At 45.4% G+C, this 16,476-nt stretch overlaps 1 long non-coding RNA gene across 2 annotated transcripts in view; it reads right to left on the bottom strand.

Annotated features, from left to right (window-relative positions):
- Positions 1-5,948: 5,948 nt before the first annotated feature.
- The window catches only part of LOC307183558, a 130,378-nt gene continuing 119,850 nt past the window's right edge, over positions 5,949-16,476 (bottom strand). The window contains exon 3 of one of the 2 annotated variants that reach the window (XR_013827524.1): positions 5,949-6,155. This is a non-coding gene — a long non-coding RNA (uncharacterized lncRNA). Of the gene's footprint in view, positions 6,156-9,730; positions 11,270-16,476 lie in introns of those variants that run through there. The other variant, XR_013827525.1, reaches the window with a different exon arrangement.

Raw genomic sequence — 16,476 nt, 5'->3', positions numbered from 1 at the left:
ATTACCAACAGACCCCAACCAGGCCAAGCTCCGAAACCGAGTATTTATGGGCAGAAAATTTTTTTCTCAAGTGTATTTCATTTACGAGGCTTGCTTGGGGCGGAGACGAAGAAATAAATGCCCGATTGGGACCCTGGAGAGAGATTTTATCCTGACCCTGGTTCTGCCCCTTACCAACTCTGCAGCAGCTGGGCCTCAGTTTCCCTAGTGTAAAATGAAGGAATGGTGTATGACAGGAGTTTCAAATTTTAGTACACATTCAATTAAATATTTACGGTAGGGGTTCTAGGAAACAGAGTTTGGAAATAAACCAGACTTATAATTTACATTCTAAGGTGGAGAAAGAGACAGTAAAACAACTTAAGTGATAAACAAGTGCTTGTCTCATAGGTTAGCCTAGATCAGCTACTTTGGATGATGAGGGAAAACCTTGAATGCAGATTCCAAAGCATTTGGAATCAGGCATGTCTGGGATTGGACCCAGAAATCTGCATGTCTAGCAAGACCCCTTGGGTGCTTGTGGTCCCACACTTCACTTGGAGAAGTCCTGGCCTCTGGCTGGCTGTGATCCCACCTGCTTAAGACATAACAGCCTAAAGTGTTAGCCATCTCCAAAAGAAGGATTAGAACACCCGACCTGCTGGATAGAGGATAAAGCTTATTAAAAGGCTTCCTGAAACTGCCCCCAAGGGGTGAGGCCAGTTGTAGGGTTGCTGTAACAAGGACTACTGGGGGAGGGGTGCTCCTGGGCACAGCCAGGCAATCTGATGTTTAATCCCAACTCTTCCCTAACATGGCCTCCACACCTTGGCCAGCTCGCAGCACTTCCCTGGGCCCTCCCTTCCCTGGTGGAAAAATGGGGGTAAATTAAGCTTGACTTGCTTCTACCGTCTCAGCTTTTGTGAGGAGTCAAGTGAGACAATGTCAGTCAAAATGCTGTGTATGTTATAGAGACTGAGGCCACTGCTTCAAAAGAGATACCAAGGAAGCTAATGATTAAAGGGATCTTGATGAATTAAAGCAGGATTCTTCATAATTACATTATATATACCCTTGATCAGAAGGTAAATTATTGTACATTGTCACCAGAATGCACTATTTTTTATTTATTGATAAATATTTCCTGAAGAGGATCCACATTAGAACCTCTCTGAACTTTTTAAAAGGGGACATAATGGTCATTGTTGGTCATTCTTTTCTATATTCCTTTTATTTTTTATTTTATTTATTTTTGGGGCTGCGTTGGGTCTTTGTTGCTGTGCACGGGCTTTCTCCAGTTGCGACGAGCGGGGGCTACTCTTTGTTGCGGTGCGCAGGCTTCTCATTTCGGTGGCTTCTCTTGTTGCGGAGCACGGGCTCTAGGCACGCAGGCTTCAGTAGTTGTGGTGCACAGGCTCAGTAGTTGTGGCTCGCGGGCTTAGTTGCTCCGCGGCAGGTGCGATCTTCCCGGACTAGGGATCAAAACTGTGTCCCCTGCATTGGCAAGCGAATTCTTAACCACTGCGCCACCAGGGAAGTCATTCTATATTCCTATAATTGGAGGTAGAGGGGAGAAGTGCCCCCATACACTTTGTGAGGGGACCAGGACTCTGTGGGGACAAGTAACTTGTTCATGCTACCCAGTATTCAGTCTGAGCTGAACGAGCACCACCTGGCCCTGTGTGCAGGCTGGAGGGGCACTGAGATCTTCACACCCTGGGCCTGCCGTGCCCCCAGAGAGGGGCTCCTAAACACTCATGTGCCATTTTACAGATGGGCGAACTGGGGCCAGAGAATGTAAGAGAAGGTAACCTGCATGAGACCACATCTTAAACTGAGGCTGTTAGAGTGGAAAAGTGAATCTTAATGATTACTCAGTCCCCTTGTTTTTCAGGAAACTGAAGTTCAGAGAAGTCAAGTTCCTTAACCAAGGTCACACAGCTAGTCCATGGCAGAGTCAGGTCTCACACCTGAATCTCCTGATCCTAAATCCAGTAGCTTCTTCTACTGGAAATGATGGAATTGCAATTTGAATTCAGTTTTTTAAAAATTAATTAATTAATTGATTGATTTTTGGCCGCATTGGGTCTTTGTTGCTACACGCGGGCTTTCTCTAGTTGCAGTGAGTGGGGGCTACTCTTTGTTGCAGTGCGCGGGCTTCTCACTGCAGTGGCTTCTCTTATTGCGGAGCATGGGTTTCAGTAGTTGTGGCACGCAGGTTCAGTAGTTGTGGCTTGCGGGCTCTAGAGCACAGGCTCTGTAGTTGTGGTGCACGGGCTTAGTTGCTCCGCGGCATGTGGGATCTTCCCAGACCAGGGCTCGAACCCGTGTCCCCTGCACTGGCAGGGGGATTCTTAGCCATTGCGCCACCAGGGAAGTCCAGTTCTTGTTTTTTTAATTTCTGACCTGCTGTGGCATTCTATATGCATGTGTTCAGTTCTAAATACTACTAATGACCAAATTGTTCAGAGTAGCTACTTTTATTAAGTAACTACTACATGCTAAGTTCTATGAGAAATACTTGACATACATTATCTCATTTAATCCTCACATTAACCCTATGAGATAGGTATTAATTTTTTCCACAAATATCTATTGTGTCCCTACTATGTGCCAGGCATTGGAGCTGTTATTATCTTTGTTTACAAATGAAAACAACTGAAGTTCAGAAAAAGAAAGTAAGGTGGGTGCCTAGGGTCCCAGGCAGCAGCTAACTCCCAGGCCTGTTTTTACCTCCCATACCACACTGTAAGGCTGCCCCTCTTCCCTCCATTGCCATATCCACAGGTATTTATGAACTCATCAAATACATAGGACTGGGTAACATACTAAAAAAGTTGAATCCTGTCTCTCCAAAAGGTAATTTCTAATTGGGGGGAACCAAGTAATTAAGCAATAGGTGACTTCAAGCCAAAAAAGAAGTTGTTAAACAAGATATGCTTTAGGCAGAAAGCAACATGGATCAGACTAACATTTTTTTTTTTTTTTTTTTTTTTTTTAGCCACGCCGCACAGCTTACAGGATCTTGGTTCCCCGACCAGGGATTGAACCCAGGCCCATGGCACTGAAAGCACCAAGCCCTAACCACTGGACCACCAGGGAATTCCCAGGATCAGACCAGCTTGTGCTGTGCCCGTGGCTTCAACACATCCTAGGCTTAAAACTCACAGACACACAGAGAGAGAAAATCAAACTTAAAAAATAAAAATTATAAAGTAGGTCCAGGGACTTCCCTGGTGGCACAGTGGTTAAGACTCTGCACTCCCAATGCAGGGAGCCCGGGTTTGATCCCTGGTCAGGGAACTAGATCCCACATGCATGCCACAACTAAGGAGCCCTCGAGCCGCAATGAAGGAGCCCACCTGCCGCAACTAAGACCCAGTGCAACCAAACAAATAAATAAATAAATATTTAAAAATAAATAGGGACTTCCCTGTTAGCACAGTCGTTGAGAATCCGCCTGCCAATGCAGGGGACACGGGTTCAATCCCTGGTCCGGGAAGATCCCACATGCCGTGGAGCAACTAAGCCCGTGTGCCACAGTTACTGAGCCTGCGCTCTAGAGCCCATGCGCAACAACTACTGAGCTCGCGTGCCACAACTACTGAAGCCCGTGCGCCTAGAGCCCGTGCTCTACAACAAGAGAAGCCACCACAATGAGAAGCCCACGCACCGCAATGAAGAGTAGCCCCCGTTCTCTACAACTAGAGAAAGCCTGCGTGTAGCAACAAAGACCCAGCACGGCCAAAAATAAATAAATAAATAATAAATTTAAATTAAAAAAAGAAAAGGAAACGTTTGCTTTAAAATAAATAAATAAAGTGGGTCCAAATACCTATTTATAATTATGTGCTTGTTTGCTCCTGGTGCTGACAACTTCCTAAAGAGATACAAGGAGGCTGAATGAGGGACTAGAGACAGAAGACCTGGTTTATAACCCGGTCCCGTCTCTGGCTTTGCTGAATGAGTTGGGGCAGCCTCCTGAGCCTTCCTGGGCTTCCATTTCTCTGTTCACAAAACAGGAAGCGTAATACCTGCCCATTGAGCTTATGGGTGTAAAGAAAGATACAGTTTCCCTGAAACTATTTTTCTGGGGGGAACACATGTAAAAGGGAGATGGTTCCTTTATCTGTGCTTGTTACCTGTGCTTGGTCGGAAGGAAAATTTAACATACTTGGACATTCACTTTTATTCCTCTTTGAGTTTGATTTTCCAAAGAAACTTTTGTTTCTGAAAGAACTTGGGCCGTATCACTTATCTTCTTCTGATACCAGGGGCTTCTGGGCTTGAGGCCTCTTTATACCAACATGGAAGAGTGGGTGGAGAGGGGAGGGGCATTGGCCAAACAGGGAGGGGCACTGGCCAAACAAACAGTATCAGCTAGAGAGTGTTTTCCAAAACCTGAAGACTTTTGGGCCTTATGGCACATGCCAAGAAATTTACTTCAGTTCACAAGAGCCTAGATCTCCTCTTGTCAAATAGATGCAAAAAGCAATAGTTCACATGTAAGGGGGCTAAGGAGTAGGGGAGGGTACTGACTGTTCCCATGATACACGGTTAACCCTCAGGGCAACCCTTTTCTGTAAGTGTGATTATCCCCATTTTACAGATGAGGAAGTAGGCTCAGGGACCGCCCAAGCCACCCCACGAGGCTGGTAAAAGAGGAGGACAGATTTGCAAAGAAGGTCTGATAGAAAATCAACTTTTAATACGTTCACCACTGAGTTCGAGACAGGCACCATCCCACGACTCTTTCCACGCCATTCCACCTACACAGCCTATTCCCCCAGCCCCACTCCCCTCCCTGGTATTCCTGCACTGTCTCAAGTGGTCTCCTGATGTGCTTCCCCACCAACTAAATTCTCCTCCCTGCCATGCAGCCTACCACACTGCCTGAGCCAATTCTCTGGCTCTTTGATTGACGGGCCCTGCCTCTGCTTAAAATCTCCGCGTGCACATCCCTGCCTGTCCTACTGCCTTTAGCCACACAGGCCTACGCTCCAGCAACAGTGGACCACTCACTCTTTGTTTTATTCTTTCTTTCGACAAATATTTATTAAGCATCTATAATGTGCCAGCTACTGTCCAGGCCCTGGACATGGAGAGGAGGGCAAGACACACATTCCCTGCCTTTAGGAAGCTCCCATCTAATCCCCTGTGGGTCCCATGCTTTCCTGCCTCAAGTCATGTTATTTCTCTCACTCTGACATAGCTGTGAGGTCCTGAGCGTGAATCCCAGCTTGACCACCTCATGACCTCGGGAAAATATCCATCCTCTCTCTAAGCCTCAGTTTCCCCATCTGTCAATTGGAGATGATAATACTACTTTCCTCACAGAGCTTCAGTGAGCCTTAAATGAGAGAATGTGTGTAATTTAAAAGCACAATGCCTGACACATAGTATATGCTAAGTAAATATTACCTTTCATTGCTTTAATTATTGCCAATGATGGCTTTCCATTTCCACTTGTCCAGAATTCTACTGGTCCTTCAAGGCTCAGCACAAAATGCCAACTTCTTCACAAAAATCTTATTTAATCTCCATAGTTCGAATAGATTTCTCCCCTCTCTTAACTCCTAGTGACAATTTCCCTAAAGCATTTACTACCTTCTGTCTTCAATTATGATTACTTATAAATATGCCTCATCCTCCATCTAGATTATAATATATTTCTTGAGGGCAAGGATTATACCCCATTCTTCTTAGTGTTGCTTATAGTAACCATCAGTGCTGCCTTTACACAGCTAGCCCCCAGTATGTTTTCTGGACAAAGGAATGATTGAATGAACGATGCAGGATCACTCCTGATCACATCAATGTGTTGGTAACCAAAGCAACACTGTCAAGGGCCAAGTGCTAGATTTTATATATTTATCTATATATAAACACTTAATATATATGTACTTAATGTATAATGCATATAATAAATATATTTATTATATATAATAAATATAAATTACAGATATACTTTCAAATGATAAGATATAGGGCTTCCCTGGTGGCGCAGTCGTTGAGAGTCCGCCTGCCGATGCAGGGGACACGAGTTCGTGCCCCGGTCCGGGAGGATCCCACATGCCACGCAGCGGCTGGGCCCGTGAGCCATGGCCGCTGAGCCTGCGCGTCCGGAGCCTGTTGCTCCGCAACGGGAGAGGCCGCAGTAGCGAGAGGCCCACGTACTGCAAAAAAAATAAATAAATTTTTTAAAAATGATAAGATATAATACAAAATGGGCTAACTTTTGCAAGTAGAAAAAAAAATTTAAGTCTAGCAAAGCAAAACCCACATATAAGCTCACAACCCAGAGGCAATCATAGGCAAGTTGGTGTATTCTAGTCTGTTTTCTGTTTGTATTTTACATAATTGAGATCATACTGCCCATTCAACAGCTTTATTTTTTGCTTTTTTTCCCCCTTAACATTGTATTATGAGTATTGTCTCCACATCGTGGCAAATCCCCTCCACATAGTCAGTGAGGTGTCATCTATTGAGCACCTATGGTATGCCTTACCTCACAGCAGCCCACCTTCTATTTGTACCACACTGCATTTCCCAAAGGGCTTTCACAGAGAGAGGACAGATGTGAATGTCCCCAGTTGGCAGCTGAAGAACTGAGCCCCACAGAAGTTCAGTGACTTGCTCCAGGATTCTGGGGCAGCAGAATCAAGATCAGAGCCCAGGTCTCTCCCCTCCCATTCCAGACCCCTGCATCACACCACAGGAAACAGAGATAGCACACATTGAAAACGCAAAACTCTCATAGCCAAACGAAGGTAACCATGTTTAAACATTCCAGGGTCAAGAAACATCCAAGTTCATGGGGGCAGGTGGGAATCAGCAGTCAAAATGAAGGCAGAAGGCAATTTTCTTGGCAACATGATCATAACTGAGCTCCAGGACAGAAGGGCCCTGAGCTAGGGACTGGAGTAGAAACAAGACAGGGCAAGACAGGATGGGAGGGGAGTTTGGGGGAGGATGGCTACATGTATATGTATGGCTGAGTTGCTTTGCTGTGCACCTGAAACCATCACAACATTGTTAATCAGCTTTACCCCAATATAAAATAAAAAGTTAAAAAAAACAAAAGAAAAAAGAAAGGGCAAGACATGTTTTCTGCCCTGGGGAACAAAACTCCCCACACCAGCACACTGTTCTCTTCACAGACCACTTGCCTGTCCTTTACATATGGCACAGAAAAAAGGGCAAAGGGTTTGGGGTCAAAGAATTGGGCTGAAGCTCAGGTTTGTCCACTTCCAAGCTGTGTGATATCAGGCAAGTTACTTCACTTCTCTGAGCTTCAGTGTCTCCATCTATAAAACGGTGAAAAGGGAAATACTTGCTTGATAAAATTCAGAGAACGTTAAATGAACCAGTATTTGTGTAAGGGTGTTATAGTCCCAGCTCTGCCACCCACCGCCTCTGTAACCTTGGGCAAGTTCTTTCACCTCTCTTTGCCTCAGTTTTGTCATCTGTAAAATGGAGATGATAACAGCACCTACCTCTTAGGGTTATTGTGGGGACTAAGTAAGTTAATACTTGTAAAATGCTTAGAACAGTGCCTGACAAATAGTAAGTGCTGAATAAATGTCTGTCATTATTAAAAAGGCTAGTGGTCACTGGCATAGAGTCAAGGCAACCATTCTTCAAATTTCATGAAGAAAGCAGAGCCAGTGTTACGCTAATTATAGATAAGGAAACTGGGGCTCAGAAAGATTAGGTATTTATCTGACTCGCACTGCTAGTTGGTGGCTGCTCCAGGACTTCTAAAGATTCTAAATGCAATGCCTTCTCCTCCAGATAACATTCTAGCTGTTGCAAGCTGCCAGCCCGCTGGCCAATGTCAGCCCACAGCATGTTTTGTTTGGCCCACACAGTATTTTTTTTTTTTTAATTGAGTTTAACTGTGATTAGATGGGCCCAGCACACACCAGTGAGCCTCCGGTCCCAGCCTCCTCTGGTGTTTGTTACTCCCAGCCAACTACCCTCATTTAGATCTCTGCACAGGCTGATGCCATGCCAGTCACTAAATACATGGTACAGACAAGTTCAGGAGACTAAAGGGGAGGCAGAGAGGAGCACAGGCCAGAGGGACGGGGAAAAGGCAGTTAGGGAAGACTTCTTGGAGGTGGCTGTACTTGAGTTAGGACTTAAAATTGGAGAGTGGGGATTGTTTAGATTAAAAGGGAGGGTAGGAGGTAAGGCAGATTGATTTGGCATTCGGCGACCTTCAGGGATGTTTATGAGTTTCCCCGCCAAGACTTCCTCAGGCCTTTTCCTTGGTTGAGAAGAGGAAAGAAATGAGTTGCCCTTTATCGCAGATGAGGTCATGTGCCTCAAGGAGGTCACATTGTCAAGGTTTGATGATTGGATTACTGATCTGTGTCATCATCCTTGAAGGCTCACTGCACTGCTCAAGGCACCAGGAAGGAGGTGTGGTCACAGGAGCCAAAGTACGAACTACGGCCTAACTATGGCCATCTAGAACTAAACTTCTTTCCATCCGAGCAGTCTTGATGGTAGTTTCTAACATTTCACACCTCTGTGGCAAAGAAGATGAGTGCTGGTCACAGAAACGAAATAGGGAAAGGCTGTGGCAAACTAATGAAGCTGCCTGACTGCCTGACTCAGTGACAGTCACTGGATCAGAGAGGTTTGCCAATTCCCACAGGGTCCCACAGCACTTAAGTCTCTGGATCTGCGACACATGGTAGGAATAGGGAACTTCAAGTAATGTTGAGTGGCCTAATTACCTAATGTGGGTAAAGTGCGTAGAGATCACCAAAGACAAGGTTTAGCCGGGCTCGTTTTGCACTGATAGCATTGCCTGCCATGTTTTCTGCAAGCCTCCAGGGTGACAGGGCTCCCAAGGAGCCCCTCCACCGAGAAAAGCAGGAAATGTTACCGCACATCTGCCACTCCCATGCATAAAACCCTTCAATGGCTTCAGAGTGCAACAGAAATAAAGTCCAGACTTCTCCTCTCGGCCCACAAGACCCTGTGTGCTCCAGACTCCATCCACCTCAAATTTCCCCTCTGTGCTCCTCTCCCCTGCCCTTGCCCTGTGCCAGCTCCTCAAACGCCGGGAACTCATCCCCGCCTGGGGGCACCGCCTGGAACACATCCTCCCAACACACGCACACAAACAGCACGCACTTCTCATCCTTCAAGCCTCAGCTTAAATGGCCCCTTCCCAGAGAGACCTCCCTTGATCGACTTGGCTGAAGTACTTCATGTGCTTCATAGCACAGATCACAATCTCTGCTTTTTCCCATTTCCTCCACTAACATGTAAACTGTGAGCCTGGAGCTCATGGCTATTCTGTTCACCCTTAGTATTCCCAGTCACAAGCACAGTGCTTGGCACAGCAGACCCTTAATATTTTGCTGAAGGAATGCTGTGTGGTCTTTGACAAGTTGCTTCCCCCCTCTGGGCCTCAGTATCCCCACATGTGAAATGCAGTGGCTGGATAAGGGGCTGCTGAGGGCCCTTGGCGCTCTGACTGTGGTTCTGTGACTAACGTCTGGGCCTTGGGCCCAGGAGTGAGCCTGGCGTGCTGCATCTCCATAGCACTGGACGCTCGTGCTGATTTAATCAGGTGGCAGACACCCTGTAATCTAGTGCTCTGCTGTCCCTCCTCCCCAGTCCCTGGGCTGGAGACCATGCTGTCAGATTTCCAGGATGATCCATGCACAGCCACCTGTTCTCCCAACTCACTGATCCCAGAGTCTACGAGGAGGGGATGGTTTGCAGGCAGGACGGGCTGGGAGAGGATGTTCAAGCCAGAAGCTTGAGAGCCAGGAGGACTTGTCAATGTCATGAACTGAAAGATTGGGATCTGTGAGAGATTTCGTCAAACCCTACACTCTCTGGTTAGAAGGGACCTTCCAGGACAACTGACCAGCCCTCTGCCTAAACCCTACCTGCCCTAAACAGTGCTCAGTAATGATCACCATCACCTTGATTCCACTCGAAGTGCCCAGAATAAAGGCCTCGCGCCCTCTCAGAGCTGCTCATCTTGTCAATCAACAGCTTTGTCAAATCAAAGCTCTTTACTCAGCAGCACGGTGCAACAGGAGGCAGTGCAGCATGGGGGCGAAGGGCCAGGGCTCTGAGCCAGGTGGCCTGGGCAGAATCTCAGCTCCACAACCTCCTTGCTTTGTGAGCGTGAGCAAGCCAGGAGCCCTCTTGGTGCCTCCATTTCCTCTTCTGTAAAACAGACAGAACACTCGTTGGGCTGTTGGGAGAACTGCAAGCGTTAATACCTAGTGGGAATGCCATAAACGTTTGTTACTGTGAATTGCCACCTATGAATGCCCTTCTTGCTTTTGTTATTGTTTTTAGTTCTCCTTGGACTCTGTTCTCAGGGTTGGTTGATTTGTTTGCAAAAGAGTGGGGCACAGCCCAAAAACACAGGGCTGGGAAATCAGAGGGGTGTGCCCGTTGGTGACTGTAAGAACATTCACTTCATCCTTCCTGGCCTCAGGATCCTCACCTGAAAAAAGGGGAGGGATAATCCCTGTCCTGCTTTCTGTCATAGAACCGATGTACAGAACAAATAAGAAACAGACAAGAAGGCTTTGAAAAGTGAAAAATGCTATCTATAATGGGAGGGATTCATCTTATGTTGTCAGAGAAGCCCTTTCCTCTTTCAGCAAGGCACATTAGATTCCAAGCAGCAAAAGAGCTAAACTCAACGTACTTGGTAAACAGGGTGTTTTGGGTACTGGTGAAGTTGAAGCTAATCCTTTCAGAATCTTCTTTTATTAATGTACCAGAGCAAACAAATGTGAGAAGGGTTTACTTACAAGCATTTGATACATTCCTACAAGATGTAGGGCTTGGTGTGGCTGATTTCTGCCATCTTTGTTTATTGTTATAGTTATTGTTTCTTCAGTTTCTCTTCTTCAGCAATTTGATTGGCAGGATCCAGGTGATGCACATTCACTTTTGCAAATATCAGCAGGACACAGTAGCTCTGCATAATGTCAGGAATCTTGTGTGACCTTTGTTCAATACCTGTTATGCCACGTGGACCCAGAGACAGCCTCTTCACTGAACAGATCAGAAACCAAGGCCTAGAGAGGCGAGGGCACAGGCCCAAAGTCACACAGCTGGTTAATGTGAGGCTTGACTTGGTAACCAGGTCTCTTGACTCCAAACTCCATTCTCTTTCCAGCAGCTCTGTGGACTCTTGCAATTTCTCTAAATTAGCTGACTGTGTATCAAAATCTTGTCATTCATAGGGGTTTATGTTTGTCAAAACTCATTGCACTGTAAACTTAAAATCTGTACACTAAAAAAAAAGCAAAAATGAGAAAATCTGTACAGTATATTGTTGTAAATTTAACACAATTTTTTTTTTTTTTTTTGGCCGCGCTGCGTGGCAGGCGGAATCTTAGTTCCCCAACCAGGGATCGAACCCGTGCCCCCCTTCAGTGGAATCGCAGAGTCTTAACAACTGGACCACCAGGGAGGTCTCAAACACAATTTTTAAAAATGATAAAATGGTATGGCGGAGTCCTATATCATGAGGGGATCAAAGTCTAAGGTCAGCGTTTATGGCAAAAAAAAAAAAAATGTATAATATAAAGGGCTCAAGAAAAGCCTTTAGAAAGGTAGCACATAGGAGCCAGCATGGTCTCTCAGACATGGTTTCTTTGGGCATTTTAACAGCCGACTGTTTCTTCAGAGGGTCCAGATTAGATGCTGACTGGCATATAGGGGTCAGGTTGTGAGAAAAAGAATGTGTCTCTACAATAGGGTGATATTCAGTGTGGTGAGATGCATACGTGGGAACCAAGTCTGCAAAGGGAATGACAGCTTGTAGTATCTCACCTTAGACACACACACACACACACAGGCGCTCGCATGCACGCACATGCAAACCTCCCCCCACCCACCCCAGCAGGTTCCTGGATCAGGTTAACAAAGGGCCTGAAGCCAGAGACAAAGATCTGAGGGTTCCTGGGACCCAGCGTGTGAGTGAAGTAGGGGAATTTCAGGGCCTCTGCCAGGGAGGGCTGAGGGGAAGAGGTTGGAACCAGGCTGGAAAGTTGGAACAATGGAAAACACCTCATTCAAGAGGAGAGGGCAGGGATGGGAACCAGAGAAGGAGGAGGAGATTAAAGGCTTGGAGGAGATCAAAGAGAGAGACACTGGGAAGTTCGGTTTTTGAGAAGGAGAAAGCAAGTATCAAGGGCTGACCTGCTGCAAAATCACAAAACTAGGAACTGTCCTTCGATAAGTAAATACCCTAAAATTTGGAGTGATGGGAGGCTCATCCAAAAGCAGAATATGTTTGATGAGATTAAATTTTATAAGCTTCCGAAAGGTTGTTAGTCATTTATACATAAAAAGGAAGATTCCACATTTCTCAGTATCAAAAGGGTTTGCTCTTTTGAGGATTTTAAGCATTCCCCCTAGGATTGTGTTAAAACAATACATATGGGGCTTCCCTGGTGGCGCAGTGGTTGAGAGTCCGCCTGCCGATGCAGGGGACACGGGTTCGGGCCCCGGTCCGGGAAGATCCCACATGCCGCAGAGCGGCTGGGCCCGTGAGCCATGGCTGCTGAGCCTGCGCGTCCGGAGCCTGTGCTCCGCAACGGGAGAGGCCACAGCAGTGAGAAGCCCGCGTACCACAAAAAAAAAAAAAAACAGTATATATGTTCACCTCATACCCATTATGATGGCTACTATCAAAAAAGAAAAAGAGGATGGTCACCTTATCTTTGATAAAGGAGGCAGGAATATACAGTGGAGAAAGGACAGCCTCTTCAATAAGTGGTGCTGGGAAAACTGGACAGGTACATGTAAAAGTATCAGATTAGATCACTCCCTAACACCATACACAAAAATAAGCTCAAAATGGATTAAAGACCTAAACGTAAGGCCAGAAACTATCAAACTCTTAGAGGAAAACATAGGCAGAACACTCTATGACATAAATCACAGCAAGATCCTTTTTGACCCACCTCCTAGAGAAATGGAAATAAAAACAAAAATAAACAAATGGGACCTAATGAAACTTCAAAGCTTTTGCACAGCAAAGGAAACCATAAATAAGACCAAAAGACAACCCTCAGAATGGGAGAAAATATTTGCAAATGAAGCAACTGACAAAGGATTAAATCTCCAAAATTTACAAGCAGCTCATGCACCTCAATAACAAAAAAACAAACAACCCAATCCAAAAATGGGCAGAAGGCCTAAATAGACATTTCTCCAAAGAAGATATACAGACTGCAAACAAACACATGAAAGAATGCTCAACATCATTAATCATTAGAGAAATGCAAATCAAAACTACAATGAGATATCATCTCACACCAGTCAGAATGGCCATCATCAAACCATCTAGAAACAATAAATGCTGGAGAGGGTGTGGAGAAAAGGGAACACTCTTGCACTGCTGGTGGGAATGTGAATTGGTACAGCCACTATGGAGAACAGTATGGAGGTTCCTTAAAAAACTACAAGTAGACACCATATGACCCAGCAATCCCACTACTGGGCATATACCCTGAGAAAACCATAATTCAAAAAGAGTCATGTACCAAAATGTTCACTGCAGCTCTATTTACAATAGCCTGGAGATGGAAACAAAAACCTAACTGTCCATCATTGGATGAATGGATAAAGAAGATGTGGCACATATATACAATGGAATATTACTCAGCCATAAAAAGAAAAGGAAATTGAGCTATTTGTAATGAGGTGGATGGACCTAGAGTCTGTCATACAGAGTGAAGTAAGTCAGAAAGAGAAAGACAAATACCATATGCTAACACGTATATATGGAATTTAAGAAAAGAAAAAAAAAGGTCATGAAGAACCCTGGGGTAAGACAGGAATAAAGACACAGACCTACTAGAGAATGGACTTCAGGACACGGGAGGGGGAAGGGTAAGCTGTGACAAAGTGAGAGAGAGGCATGGACATATATATACACTACCAAACGTAAGGTAGATAGCTAGTGGGAAGCAGCCGCATAGCACAGGGAGATCAGCTCGGTGCTTTGTGACCACCTAGCGGGTGGGATAGGGAGGGTGGGAGGGAGGGAGACGTAAGAGGGAAGAGATATGGGAACATATGTATGTGTATAACTGATTCACTTTGTTATAAAGCAGAAACTAACACACCATTGTAAAGCAATTATACTCCAATAAAGATGTAAAAAAAAAAAAAATGTGGAAAAAAAAAAAAGAAAAAGAGGGCTTCCCTGGTGGCACAGTGTTTGAGAGTCCGCCTGCCGATGCAGGGGACACGGGTTCGTGCCCCGGTCCGGGAGGATCCCACATGCCGCAGAGCGGCCGGGCCCGTGAGCCATGGCCACTGAGCCTGCGTGTCCGGAGCTTGTGCTCCACAACGGGAGGGGCCACAACAGTGAGAGAGGCCCATGTACTGCAAAAAAAGAAAAAATGAAAAAGAAAGTAAGTGTTGGAGAGGATGTGGAGAAATAGGAACCCTTGTACACTGCTGATGAGAATGTAAAATGATGCAACCACTATGGAAAACAGTATGTAGCTGCCTCAAAAAATTAAAAATAGAACTACTATATGGGGACTTCCCTGGTGGCACAGTGGTTAAGACTCTGCACTCCCAATGCAGGGGGCCCATGTTCGATAGTCAGGGAACTAGATCCCACATGCACGCCACAACTAAGAGTTCGCATGCCATACTAAGGAGCCTGAGCGCCGCAACTAATGAGCCCACGTGCTGCAACTAAGGAGCCAGCGAGCCTCAACTAAGGAGCCTACGAGCCACAACTAAGGAGCCCGCCTGCCGCAACTAAGACCCAGTGCAATCAAATAAATAAATAAATATTAAAAAAAAAAAAAGAACTGCTATATGATCCAGCAATCCCACTTTTGGGTATATATCCAAAGGAATGGAAAGCAGGGTCTTGTAGAGCTATTTGCATACCCACATTCACAGCAGCATTATTCATAATAGCCAAAAGGTAGAAACAGCAATAAAGTCCATCAGTGGAGGAATGGATAAACAAATGTGGTCCATACATGCAATGGAATACTATCCAGCCTTAAAATGGAAGGAAACTCTGCCACATGCTACAACATGGATGAAGCATGAGGACATTATGCTAAGTGAAATAAGCCAATCACAAAGCAACAGATACTGTATGATTCCACGTATATGGGGCATCTAAAATAGTCAAACTCAGAGAAACAGAAAGTAGAATGGTGGTTGCCAGGGGCTGGGGGAAGGGGGAAAGGAGAATTGTTTAGTGGGTACAGAGTTTCAGATTTGCAAGATGAAAAGCTCTGGAGATCTATTTTACAACAATGTGAATATACTTAACACTATTGAGCTGTACACTTTAAAATGGAAAATGTTATGTTAGGTGGCTTTTATTACAATAAGAAAAAAACCAGACAAAAACCCAGTACATTTGCCTGTAGACCTCCCTTTACTCATTGAAAAACAGCTGGCTATAAAACAGCTTGTTCAGTGTGATACTGTTTGTTTGAAATGTCCTTTTTTGTTTTAATACATGTAGGTCATCATCATGAGGATATACACCAAAAGATAAACAGTGGTTATTTCTGAGTACTGATTTTGTTCTTTTGGCCAATCTGTATTTTCTAACTTTTTTAAACAGAGCATTCTGTTACTTATTAAAAGAACAAAAAAAACTTCACCCCATTCCAGCCCCTGTCTTGATGTCCACAAAGTTTACAGAAGTTGAATTAGCATTTTTTAAAATTAATTAATTATTTTTTTTTTTTTGGCTGCGTTGGGTCTTCGTTGATGCGCGCAGGCTTTCTCTTGTTGCGGCGAGCCAGGGCTACTCTTCGTTGTGGTGGCTTCTCTTGTTGTGGAACATGGGCTCTAGGCACACAGGCTTCATTAGTTGTGGCACGTGGGCTCAGTAGTTGTGGCTCACGGGCTCTAGAGCGCAGGCTCAGTAGGTGTGGTGCACGGGTTTAGTTGCTCCGCAGTATGTGGGATCTTCCCGCACCAGGGCTCGAACCCGTGTCCCCAGCCTTGGCAGGCGGATTCTCAACCACTGCACCACCAGAGAAGTCCCTGAATTCGTATTTTTGAGTTTTATTTCATATATAATTAGAAATCACTGCTAATAATTATCTTTTTTTTTTTTTTTTTGCGGTACGCGGGCCTCTCACCACTGTGGTCTCTCCCACCGCAGAGCACAGGCTCCGAACGCACAGGCCCAGCGGCCACGGCTCACGGGCGCAGCCGCTCCGCGGCACGTGGGATCCTCCCGGACCGGGGCACGAACCCACGTCCCCCGCATCGGCAGGTGGACTCCCAACCACTGCGCCACCAGGGAAGCCCTAGTAATTATTTTTAAGATAATAATATTAATAGTAATATTTTCTATGTAGGGCAAGCTTAATCTGTGCCAGACACTTGTGCTTTTCATGAGTTATGTCACACAATAACCCTTTGAAGTAGGTACTATTATTAAACCCATTCTGCAGATGAGAAAACAGAGGTTAAGTGGCTGGTGCAAATTCA

This window comes from Stenella coeruleoalba (assembly GCF_951394435.1).
Source record: "Stenella coeruleoalba genome assembly, chromosome: 3".
Taxonomy (NCBI): Eukaryota; Metazoa; Chordata; class Mammalia; order Artiodactyla; family Delphinidae; genus Stenella; species Stenella coeruleoalba.
The sequence above is the reverse complement of the archived record's forward strand: the minus strand, read 5'-3'. Positions and strand labels throughout refer to the sequence as shown.